The sequence below is a fragment of the Cervus canadensis genome, chromosome 8, assembly GCF_019320065.1.
Source record: "Cervus canadensis isolate Bull #8, Minnesota chromosome 8, ASM1932006v1, whole genome shotgun sequence".
NCBI classification, from domain to species: Eukaryota; Metazoa; Chordata; class Mammalia; order Artiodactyla; family Cervidae; genus Cervus; species Cervus canadensis.
In genome coordinates, this window is record NC_057393.1 from 74,722,074 (window position 1) to 74,733,920 (window position 11,847).

Sequence of the window (11,847 nt, forward strand, 5' to 3'; positions counted from 1 at the left end):
CTATTTCTTTGCATTGATCGCTAAGGAAGGCTTTCTTATCTCTTCTGGCTATTCTTTGGAACTCTGCATTCAAATGGGAATATCTTTCCTTTTCTCCTTTGCTTTTCACTTCTCTTCTTTTCACAGCTATTTGTAAGGCCTCCTCAGATAACCATTTTGCCTTTTTGCATTTCTTTTCCATGGGGGTGGTCTTGATCCCTGTCTCCTGTACAATGTCATGAACCTCCATCCATTGTTCATCAGGCTCTCTGTCTATCAGATCTAGTCCCTTAAATCTATTTCTCACTTCCACTGTATAGTCATAAGAGATTTGATTTAGGCCATACCTGAATGGTCTAGTGGTTATCCCTACTCTCTTCAGCTTAAGTCTGAATTTGGCAATAAGGAGTTCATGGTCTGAGCCACAGTCAGCTCCAAGTCTTGTTTTTGCTGTCTGTATAGAGCTTCTCCATCTTTGGCTGCAAAGAATATAATCAATCTGATTTCAGTGTTGACCATCTGCTGATGTCCATGTGTAGAGTCTTCTCTTGTGTTGTTGGAAGAGGGTATTTGCTACGACCAGTGCGTTCTCTTGGCAAAACTCTATTAGCCTTTGCATTGCTTCATTCCATACTCCAAGGCCAAATTTGCCTGTTACTCCAGGTGTTTTTTGACTTCCTACTTTTGCATTCCAGTCCCCTATAATGAAAAGTACATCTTTTTTGGGTGTTAGTACTAAAAGGTCTTGTAGGTCTTCATAGAATCGTTCAACTTCAGCTTCTTCAGCATTACTGGTTGGGGCATAGGCTTGGATTACTGTGATATTGAATGGTTTGCCTTGGAAATGAACAGAGATCATTCTGTTGTTTTTGAGATTGCATCCAAGTACTGCATTTCGGACTCTTTTGTTGACCATGATGGCTACTCCATTTCTTCTAAGTGATTTCTGCCCACAGTATGGGGCAGGAACTCAGATATAATGGTCATCTGAGTTAAATTCACCCATTCCAGTCTATTTTAGTTCACTGATTCCTAGAATGTCGACATTCACTCTTGCCATCTCTGTTTGACCACTTCCAATTTGCCTTGATTCATGGACCTAACATTCCAGGTTCCTATGCAATATTGCTCTTTACAGCATTGGACCTTGCTTCTATTACCGGTCACATCCATAACTGGGTATTGTTTTTGCCTTGGCTCCATCCCTTCATTGTTTCTGGAGTTATTTCTCCATTGACTGCCATTAGCATATTGGGCACCTACCAACCTGGGGAGTTCCTCTTTCAGTTCCTATCATTTTGCTTTCTTATACTGTTCATGGGGTTCTCAAGTCAAGAATACTGCAGTGGTTTGCCATTCCCTTCTCAAGTGGACCACATTCTGTCAGACCTCTCCACCATGACCTGACCATTTTGAGTGGCCCCACATGGCATGGCTTAGTTTCATTGAGTTAGACATGACTGTGGTCCTGTGATCAGATTGGCTAGTTTTCTGTGATTATGGTTTTAGTGTGTCTGCCCTCTGATGCCCTCTGGCAACACCCACCGTCTTACCTGGGTTTCTCTTACCTTGGATATGGCTGCTCCAGCAAAGCACAGCTGCTGCTCCTTACCTTGGATGAGGGGTATCTTCTCCCAGCTGCCCCTCCTGAACCTTGAACGTGGGTACCATGGTATAATTTGTGGTTGACCAGTCCTTCCTTCAAAAACAACTAAAAACTCTGGGTAAGACAAGGTCACTTGATTAAAGATAGACAACTGCTCAATCAAAGAGGGTAAGAACCTAAATTTCTCAAGAGGAGAGAACCTCAGCCCTCTGGCATCTATAATCACTTTCTCCTTGGGACATATGCAGATTGTAAGAGATTGTCAATCTGAGATTTTTCCAGAGTGCCACGAGGAAGAAAAACCAGCAGAGATTTGAATGGTCTTGTGGTGCTATAGAGACATAATTAAAGGCTTAAGGGACCTCAAATGCAAAACCCTCAAGACATTTGACATTTGCCAATTTCTAAAGTGGCAGGGCAGGTAATTGAAAAGCTAAGAAGAAAATGTCTAAAACACTAACATCTTTTCATAGACTGATGGTACTGGGGGCTTGCCAGGTGGCGCTAGTGATAGAGAACCTGGCTGCCAATGCAGGAGACATGGGTTCGATCCCTGGGTCCGGAAGATTCCCCTGGAGGAGGACATGGCAACCCACTCCAGTATTCTTGCCTGGAGAATCCCATGGACAGAGGAGCCTGGCAGGCTATGGTCCATAGTGTTGCAAAGAGTCAGACAAGACTGAAGTAACTCAGCAAGCACGCATGGTACTGGCAAAACAAAGAGAAGACTTTAGGACTTGCAAGCCACATCAGAAACTTCTCAAAATCAGAAAGGAATTTCCCACTGTTTCATAATGCAAAAGAGAAAAAAGAAAAAGAGATCCTGCCAGGAGGAGGGGGAACAGTGGACACACGAGACATTTAGTTGAGAAAATCCTGAAGGACAATATCTTAGTAACAGACAAGGTTCGGAGGCAGACTGAACCTTGCCAGAACTGTCAGTTAGCCTCAACTCAGTTCATTCCCTGATTGGTTTAAGATGATCAGTTTCATCTGCCTTACAGAGGAAAGGATAAACCCACTGTGAAGAAAGAAAAGCCGCTTGGAGTGATATAATTTTTAGACACATGACCAGCATTTAATAAAAAAAATTCTATACAGACTGTGACTCAGGACCATATTACTAAAGCCACAGGAAAAACCATTCCGTAGGAATAGAACCACAGATGACATAGATATTGTAGTTAGCAGAAAAGGACTTTAACTACAATTAATATGTTCAAGAAAATAGAACTTTAAAATATCTGTGTAGTATGTTTAAGAAACAGACAATAACAATTTTAAAATAGGAAATTTTCAGAGAATTATAATCTCTAAATGGAATCAAATGGAAATTTTAAAATTTAAAAATATATGATATTATGGATTTAATAGAGATTAGAAACAGAAGACAGGACTAATGAACAGCAAAAATGACCAATAGGGAATTCCCCAGTGGTCCAGTGGTTAGGACTCCATGGTTCCACTGCAGGGGGCACAAGGTTCCATCCCTGGTCAGGAATTAAGAATCTGCCACACCATGAGGCAAAAAAAAAAAAAAAAAAAAAAAAAAAAAAAAAAAAAAAAAAAAAAAAAAAGAAAGAAAGAAAGAAAAGAAAAAGAAAATGTCCAAACTGAAGCACAAGGAAAATAGGAATGAAAAATATAGAAAAACAAAAGATATTTAGGACAGAATGAAAATATGTAATACATATAAACATTAGAAGGACAAGAGAAAATGAAGCAAAAGGAATATTTGAAGATAAAGTGACCAAGAATTTTCCTAATGAACAGTGATAGCAATATACAAATTCATGAAACTCTGCCACAGATTCAAGAAGCAGCCATAAGCAAAATAAATACAAAGAAAACCACACTTGGGAACATCATGCTAATGCTGCTAAAAATCAGAAGGCAAGGCAAAGAGAGACTCTAGGTATACCACAAAAATCCAGACACAAGAGAGGCCATGTGAACAGAAAAAAGGAAGCTGGATTACCTGTATGATCCACAGGGTGGTACCCTTGGCAAAGTATTTCAGAGGTGGAGATGAAAGCTCTTAAGGATAAAGAGACAAAGGAACTTTTGAGTTTTACTTTTAGTTCACTAGTGCTAAGAAGCTAGGAACAACAATGAGATCTCAAGCAATTTGTATACTTAGTAGAGTCACCATCAAGTTTTTTCTCTATTATATATAAATATATTAATTTATAGGGCTTCCTGGTGACTCTGATGATAAAGAATCCACCTGCAATGTGTGTCTTTTATATAGTTTATTGTTTGATAAATGCTTTAAATATCAGGAAGGGTCTGCTTCTTGATTGGTGGTGTTGTTTAGTTTCTAAGTTGAATCTGAGTCTTTAGCGACCCCATGGACTATAGCCCACCAGGCTCCTCTGTCCATGAAATTTCCCAGGCAAGAATACTAGAGTGGGTTACTATTTCCTTCTCCTGGGGATCTTCCCTACCCAGGAATTGAACCTGTGTCTCCTGTATTGCAGGTGGATTCTTTAAGACTGTGCCACCTTGGTGGGGCCCCAGCAAAAGGCCTCATTGCATATTGAATAGCTCCCCTTGTATTTCTGCCTTCCCTATCCCTACCCCTGGCCCCATTAAGAGCCACTTCTCTATACTGATGCTAATGAATCACTCAGGGATCCTATTAAAATGCAGATTCCAACTCTGTAGCTCTGGGGTAGGACCCGGGATTCTGTTTTTCTAAAGAACTCCCAAGGGAGGCAGGAAATTGTTTTGCTTGGAGAAACAAGGTTTTTGGTGACCCCCAAATCACCTAAAACTGGCCACTTGGGCTGTTAAATGTGTACTGCCTTAAGATAAAAGGTCTGAACTTCTCTCATGAAGTGGGGGCAGTGGGGAGTGATTGTAATTTTCAAATGTTTACCAGTGTATATTCTGAACACCAACTCTAGCAGTTGCAGAAGATGCACATTCTCAAGAAGAAATAGTTCCATGGCTAAATAAGTTTCAGAAGCATCAGATACTTTCCCCCTCTGAAGAGATTCATGATGCACATTTGCATTTAATGATTCTGAACCATCTGCAGTAGGATAACTTATTTCATCTGATAATTTATTTAATTAACTGTTAACACTCTGAGGTCTAGTGTTCCATGGAACAAACTTTGGGAAATGCAGCCATACAGTGCAGTGGCTCTCAAACTTTGGTATCTATCAGAATTAGCTAGAGAGTTAATAGAGAACACAGATACTGTTACTGAATGGAACTTGAGTCTGCTCACTCGCCATGCAGCAAAACTAACTTACTGACTCTGGGTTGTAGTGAAGGAGAGTACAGCATTTATTGCTAGCACCAAACAAGGAGAACAGGCAGTTCATGCTCAGAAGACCCAAACTCCCTGATGGCTTTCAGGGAAGGGTTTTTTAAGGTAACATTGAGGGTTAGGATTGCAGGGTGCATGAATTCCTTCTGACTGGTTCATAGTGAAAAAACAGGATGGTGTTTTAGGAGTCTTAATCATCAACCTTCTGGTTCTGACCAGTCTGGGGTCTGTGTGCTTGCAGTCAACATGTAGTCACCATCCTCCACCTGGGCAGGACTGTTAGTTTCTGCACAACTCAAAGATATGCATTAGACTGCTATACACATTCCCTGAGGAATATACATTTCTGTTACCATCTGGAGAAGGGAGGGTTGCCTATTAGCCCACTTCCCTTTTGTAGAAGCCTAAGTTATCCCTGGGAGGACAAGCATTGGTTACAAACTACCTTCATCTAAGGAAGAAGAACATTCAGACCAGATGGGATACCCCAAAGATTCCTCCATGTATTCTACATACCACAGGGATTCCTCCAAGTCTTTTCACTGTAAACACCCAGTCGTCAATGGCTATTTGTTAGCCTTGCTCCAAATCAGAGCTCAGGAGAAGGACTTTCTGTCTAGAACCAATTCACTGATTCACTGAACACATTTTCCTCAATCAGTATTTGGGCAGTACACAATGAACAATATATGGCATTTCCACAAGGCAGGGTAGGGAAAAAATGAGTAAATAATTTCAGATAGTAATCAATGCTGTGAAGCAAATAAAGTGTTATGTGTTGGGAAGCAGGGTTATTGGATCATATCATCACTTGAACTGAGAAGGATCTTGTGGCTGAAAACAAAGCAGGCAGCTCCATAAAGTGCAATTATGAAGTTTATTGTGGGTGCCTTACATTCAGTTAGGCAGGTTGGGGCATACAGAGGATCCAGAAGCATTTGCAGCTTCACCCCACACTGCCAAAGGGGCACAGAGTAATTTAGAGGGGCTTAGGCTAAAAGCAGAATCTGACTACCAAGTGAAGGAGGGACCAAGATGGCAGAGTAGAAGCACATGCGCTCATCTTCTGAGAGAACTCCAAACTTGCAACTAACTGCTGAAGAACCATTGACAGGAGAATGTTTGATCCCACCAAAAAGATACCCCATGTCCAAGGGCAAAGGAAAAGCCCCAACAAGATGGTAGGAGGGGCAAAATTGCATTTAAAATCAAACCCCATACTCACCAGAGATGCTCGGAAGGCTCAAACAAAACCTTGTGCACACCAGGACCCAGGGACCCCACAAGAGACTGAGCCAGACCTGCCTCCTGCAGAGGCACAGGTCAGCAGTGGCCTGCCCCAGGGACCTGGGCTATGGCTGCCGCAGACCTGGGAGGTACAGTGTGTGAGCCCCACCATAGAGCCACCAAGCAGACAGCCCACAAACTGGAGAACAAGTATACCAAAGAAGTTCTCGCACTGTTGCAAAAGTTCTGGGGCCCACAACAGATTTCCAAACCTGGGAATCAGGCAAAGGGACTAATTGCACTCATCTCATATGCTAGCAAAATAATGCTCAAAGTTCTCCAACCTAGGCTTCAACAGTGCATGAACTGAGAACTTCCAGATGTTCAAGCTGGATTTAGAAAAGGTAGAGGAACCAGAGATCAAATTGCCAACATCCGTTGGATCATAGAAAAAGCAAGAGAATTCCAGAAAAACATCTACTTCTGCTTCACTGACTACTCTAAAGCCTTTGACTGTGTGGATCACAGCAAACTGTCAACTAAAAAAGATGTACAACTTGAGAGCTGCGAGTTAAGTTTTATTTGGGGCAAAATGGGGACTGTAGCCCAGGAGGCAGCATCTCAGATAGGTCTGAGAGACTTCTCTAAAGCGGCAGTGGGGGAAAGTCAATATATAAGGTTTTGGTGAAGGGGGAGTTCAATACCATGAAGCACGCATTTTACAAAAGGTTTCTTTGTTAGTCATGAGGATCTGATGTCACCATGAAGGTATTTAGTGCTTCTGTAGATATGAGGAGATGCAAGGATTGAGATCATAAAATCTGTCCCTAAAAACATCCAACTATCTAAAGACCTGTCCCACCAGATTCCCTGGAGCACAGAGTGCCTCACTCCATCTTGAACTCCCTCAGGGGTTGTTGAAGGTCAACAGCTATACCAGCAAGGGATTCAATCTCCATGGCAGACGGCAAATGCCTTTGTTGTCAACCGTTGGCAATGCTCCTGGTAAGTGCCAATTTGTAGTTGAGAAAACTGTGGAAAATTCTTAAAGTGATGGGAATACCAGATCATCTTATCTGCCTCCTGAGAAATCTGTATACAGGTCAAGAAGCAACAGTTAGAACTGGACATGGAACAACAGTCTGGTTCCAAATTGGGAAAGGAATACGTCAAGGTTTATATTGTCACCCTGCTTATTTAACTTACATTCAGAGTACATCATGCTAAATACTGGACTGGATGAAGCACAAGCTGGAATCAAGATTGCTGGGAGAAACATCAATAACCTCAGATATGCAGATGACACCACCCTTATGGCAGAAAGCAAAGAAGAACTAGAGTCTCTTAATGAAAGTGAAAGAGGACAGTGAAAAAGCTGGCTTAAAACTCAGCATTCAAAAAACTAAGATCATGCCATCCAGTCCCATCACTTCATGGAAAATAGATGGGGAAACAGTGGAAACAGTGACAGATTTTATTTTCTTGTGCTCCAAAATCACTGCAGATGGTGACTGCAGCCATGAAATTAAAAGATGCTTGCTCCTTGGAAGAAAAGCTATGACCAACTTAGACAGCATATTAAAAAGCAGACACATTACTTTGCTAACAAAGGTCTGTCTAGTCAAAGCTATGGTTTTTCCAGTAGTCATGTATGGATGTGAGAGTTGGTCCATAAAGAAAGCTGAGCGCCAAAGAACTGATGTTTTTGAACTGTGGTGTTGGACAAGACTCTTGAGAGTCCCTTGGACAGCAAGGAGATCAAGCCAGTCAATCCTAAAGGAAATCCGTCCTGACTATTCATTGGAAGGACTGATACTGAAGCTCCAATACTTTGGCCACCTGATGCGAAGAGCTGACTCACTGGAAAAGACCCTGATGCTGGGAAAGATTGAAGGCAGGGGGAGAAGGGGATGACAGAGGATGAGATGGTTGGATGGCATCACCAACTTGATGGACATGAGTGTGAGCAAGCTCCAGGAGTTGGTGATGGACAGGGAAGTCTGGTGTGCTACAGTCCATGCAGTCGCAAGCAGTCAGACACGAACAAGCTACTAAGTTGACTGATCAAGTGAAGAACATGTCCATACCAATTGGAACTAGGGGTTTTCCCCCCACTCCCTGAAGGTATCTCATAACCATCAACTATCTGTGTCAGCAAAAGGCAGTCTTTAAGTTTTCCTGAAAAAAAGCTGAATGGGGACTCATCTGGTTTGGTGCATTCCTTATGAGTGAGCCTAAAGCTCAGTCACTCAGAAAAAGGGAAGGTGTAGGACTGCGGGCCTAAGCTGGAGCTAACAAAATGGTGGCAGAGCAGTTCAGCCACATATCATGGGATGGAGAATGACTGAGTCAGGTATTCTGTTTAGATGTGGTCCTGAAAGACAGCAAAAGCCCTAGGGCCAGTCAGGGTGATGTAGACACCATTCCAGAAAGGCCAATAGTGATTGGGATTGGCCTTAAAGGTTGAGAAAACTTCATTAGCTACTCCGAATATATCTGGTCAGGAGGCAGCCTGTATCCCTTGTACCTACCACAGTGACTGGTTCCTATAGGACTCCTGGTGAATGTTGGTGAACAGTTGGTTGGATGCATGCATGGATGGATCAACAAGTGGATTGTTGGATGTATAGTTAGTTCCAGTAATTCTGACAAAATTTCTCTGGTGAGACCTTAAAGCAGGATTTGTTTAAGCCATTGGGCCAAACTGGGCATTCACTTTGATGAATAGCTCCCACATGATAAGGCAAATGGTGAGATTCACTACATCTGACTCTGAAGGTATGTGGTGGTCTAAGACTTATGAGGCTGCCTTGGGGAAGTGACAACAGACTTGAAATCTGAAGGCTGAGTAGAAATTAACAAGGATAAGAGAAGGGCATTTCAGGCAGAAGGCAGAACCCAGCATACCTGTGGTGCAGGGGGAACAGCAGGTCCAGGCGAGCCTCTGGAAGGAAGCCTGTCTGGACAGAGGCAAATCGGAGTTATGGGGTGAGACCGGGTGGGAGAGGCAGGCCAGTCCATAGTCTGCAGGCAAGCTCAGGGCTTTGTTCTGGATCCTGGTAACTGGCTGTGTGTCCTCTCATTTGCCCTTACTCCCTGCAAGCTCCCTTGTGTTTATGCGAGGGTGTCCCTCACCTAATAAGAAGCCCAGTTTCTTCCACCAGCCCTCTGTGTTTAGGATTATAGTATAAAGAATTTCAGCTATGGTGTCAAGTTACAGGCAGACTTAAATAAGGATAAAAATAAAGTGGTGGTCCTTGAGAATGAAGGAAATGGATGCTCCACCTTGAACAAAAAGGAAGGATTGAGATATATAATCAGCTATTTCTCTGTGATATATCCGACCAAAGTGAATGCAGTGCCCCTCTCATCAATCAGCAAACTTCCAGTCTGAAGTATCCAAACACGTGTGTGTGCACTGAACTCTTAACAGACTTAGAATCTGAAACTTTGGAATTCCTTGGCAAGTTGGGGTGGCTCTGCTATAAGGCAGGGAATGTACAGATTGGTGATATTTATATCCTCCACAGTGGCTTGCATTAAGTAGGTGCAATAACTGATAATAAATACTAAGTTAACTTTTAGGACATTGAGAGCCATTGTATAATAGGCAGATATTAAGGAGCATGTTCTGGGACACTTGTCAAGGAGTGGCGCAAAGCTGTGAAGAGCACTAGCTGAGGTTCATGAAGACAGTATTCTGGTTCTCACTCTGCCTCTGGCATGAAGGAGATTTTGGCCCCGACAACTCTTTCAAACCACTATAAGCCTCACCTTCATTGTTAAATATGACGAAATCACCTTCTTAAGCATGTGACTTAAATTTGCCTTAAGAAGAAAGGCGAAAGTTAAATATCATCAAAACTATCTGAAAGATGGCTGAGGAAGCAAATGCCTGAGGAAGGCACGTTGCTGGAGCTTGATACACTGCACCATCTCTTACCAAGTCCAACGCTGCCGATTTCTCTCCCCGTGTTGGACAGAATTGCTGTTGACTCAACTGAACACCAGACGAAGTGGCTGGCCTGCATTCAGAAGCCATGCTGTAAACAAGGAATGTACCTTCTCTTTAAACACTGAATCCACAATTTAGTAAGGTGAGATGCTTCTGGGAAGCACCTGGTTCTGACTGAGGGAACACTGCCTCATGTATCTCTCTCACTTCCCCAACTGCTATTCCTGCATCTGCGAAGAGAAACAAGTGATACCACCTCATCCCTGCCCGCCTCAAAACTATTCTGTAAGGATAACTGTGGATACGCGTCACAGAAACCTTTACAAAGTCCAAGTCAGCGGGGGAAAATCTCCAAGATCAATGTCACGTCAACACTAAGTTTTACGCAGCCAATGTTTACGATAATGCAGTATCACATATGACAGAATCCTCGGGCTACAAGTGGTCTTAGAAGAATCCTCACTTCTCAACAAGGTGACCCACTCCATGTTGCACTCAGACATTTCTCCGTTAATGACTTAATATCTGCTTCTTCAGGACTTCCACTCACTGTCTTAGTAATGTCTTTTGCAGCCACAAAAAATTAGTATTCTTGCTTATGACAACACTTCAGATATTCAAGGGCAGCAGCTGGGTCTCCTCCTCATAGCACATGGGTACCAAAGCTCTCATTCACCATCCCAGACACCTGCCTGCACTTACACAAAATTTATTTACCAGCATCCCTGTCACAGGGTGGGCCTTTCCAGGTGCCGCTAGTGGTAAAGAACCCACCTGTCATTGCAGGAGACATAATGAGATGTGGATTCGATCCCTGGGTTGGGAAGATCCCCTGGAGAAGGGCATTGCAACCCACATCAGTAATCTTGCCTGGAGAATTCCATGGACAAAGGAGCCTAGTTGGCTACAGTCCATAGGGTCGTAAAGAGTCAGACATGACTAAAGCAACGTAGCATAGCATAGACATTATAGGGTGGGCAGGATAGCCAAGCTTGTCTGTGCGTGAGCGTCCTTGAATGGAAAAAATTCATTTCTGGCACAGAATAATGGCTGCAAACCCGGAGTAAACATATCATTGGGCTACAGGTTGAAGATCCTTTTCTTAAATAAAAAATTCAGATGTGTGCATTTTTTACTCATATAGAACATGGACAAAAAAGAAAAAAATTCACCACAAGAAAAACAATTTCTGAAGTCCCCCACCCTTCTAAATATTTGAAATGTTTCCAGGAATTGTGTTTGGTTCCTGCATGCATGCCATCTCTGGAATTCATTTTTCAAGGACCCAGACTGAACAGAATTGAGATACAGGGATTTATTTATGTTTTCTAATGGCCATAGATAATCAAGAATGTCACAGTTATTTCTCAGGAGCATTATAACCTGGTGAACCCATTAACTTCAACACAAGTAAGCATGAGAACAGACTGAGTCATCTCTCTAACGGCTCTAACAGCTCCTGAACAAATGGAATCCCCTACATTTTCCTAATTCTATGGTTCTTAAAAGACCATGGCTGAGTAATTCTACTTGTGACACAACTCTGTTAACTATCCTGATCACATTCTGAGCCTTATAATGACGAGGATGTACAGCACATACCATCTGAGATACACACTGTGAAATCTGTTCATGGTTTTTGCTAAGAGTTGACAAGTTTAAAAATACATTGTAGGAAAATTACTCATGGTTGTGGAGGAAGATGGGAGAAAAGTGCCAAATGAGCTTTTAATGAGGACTTCTCAGTGTGAACATATGTAAAAAGAACCTTTGGATAGAGGCATTGTGATAAACAAAAAT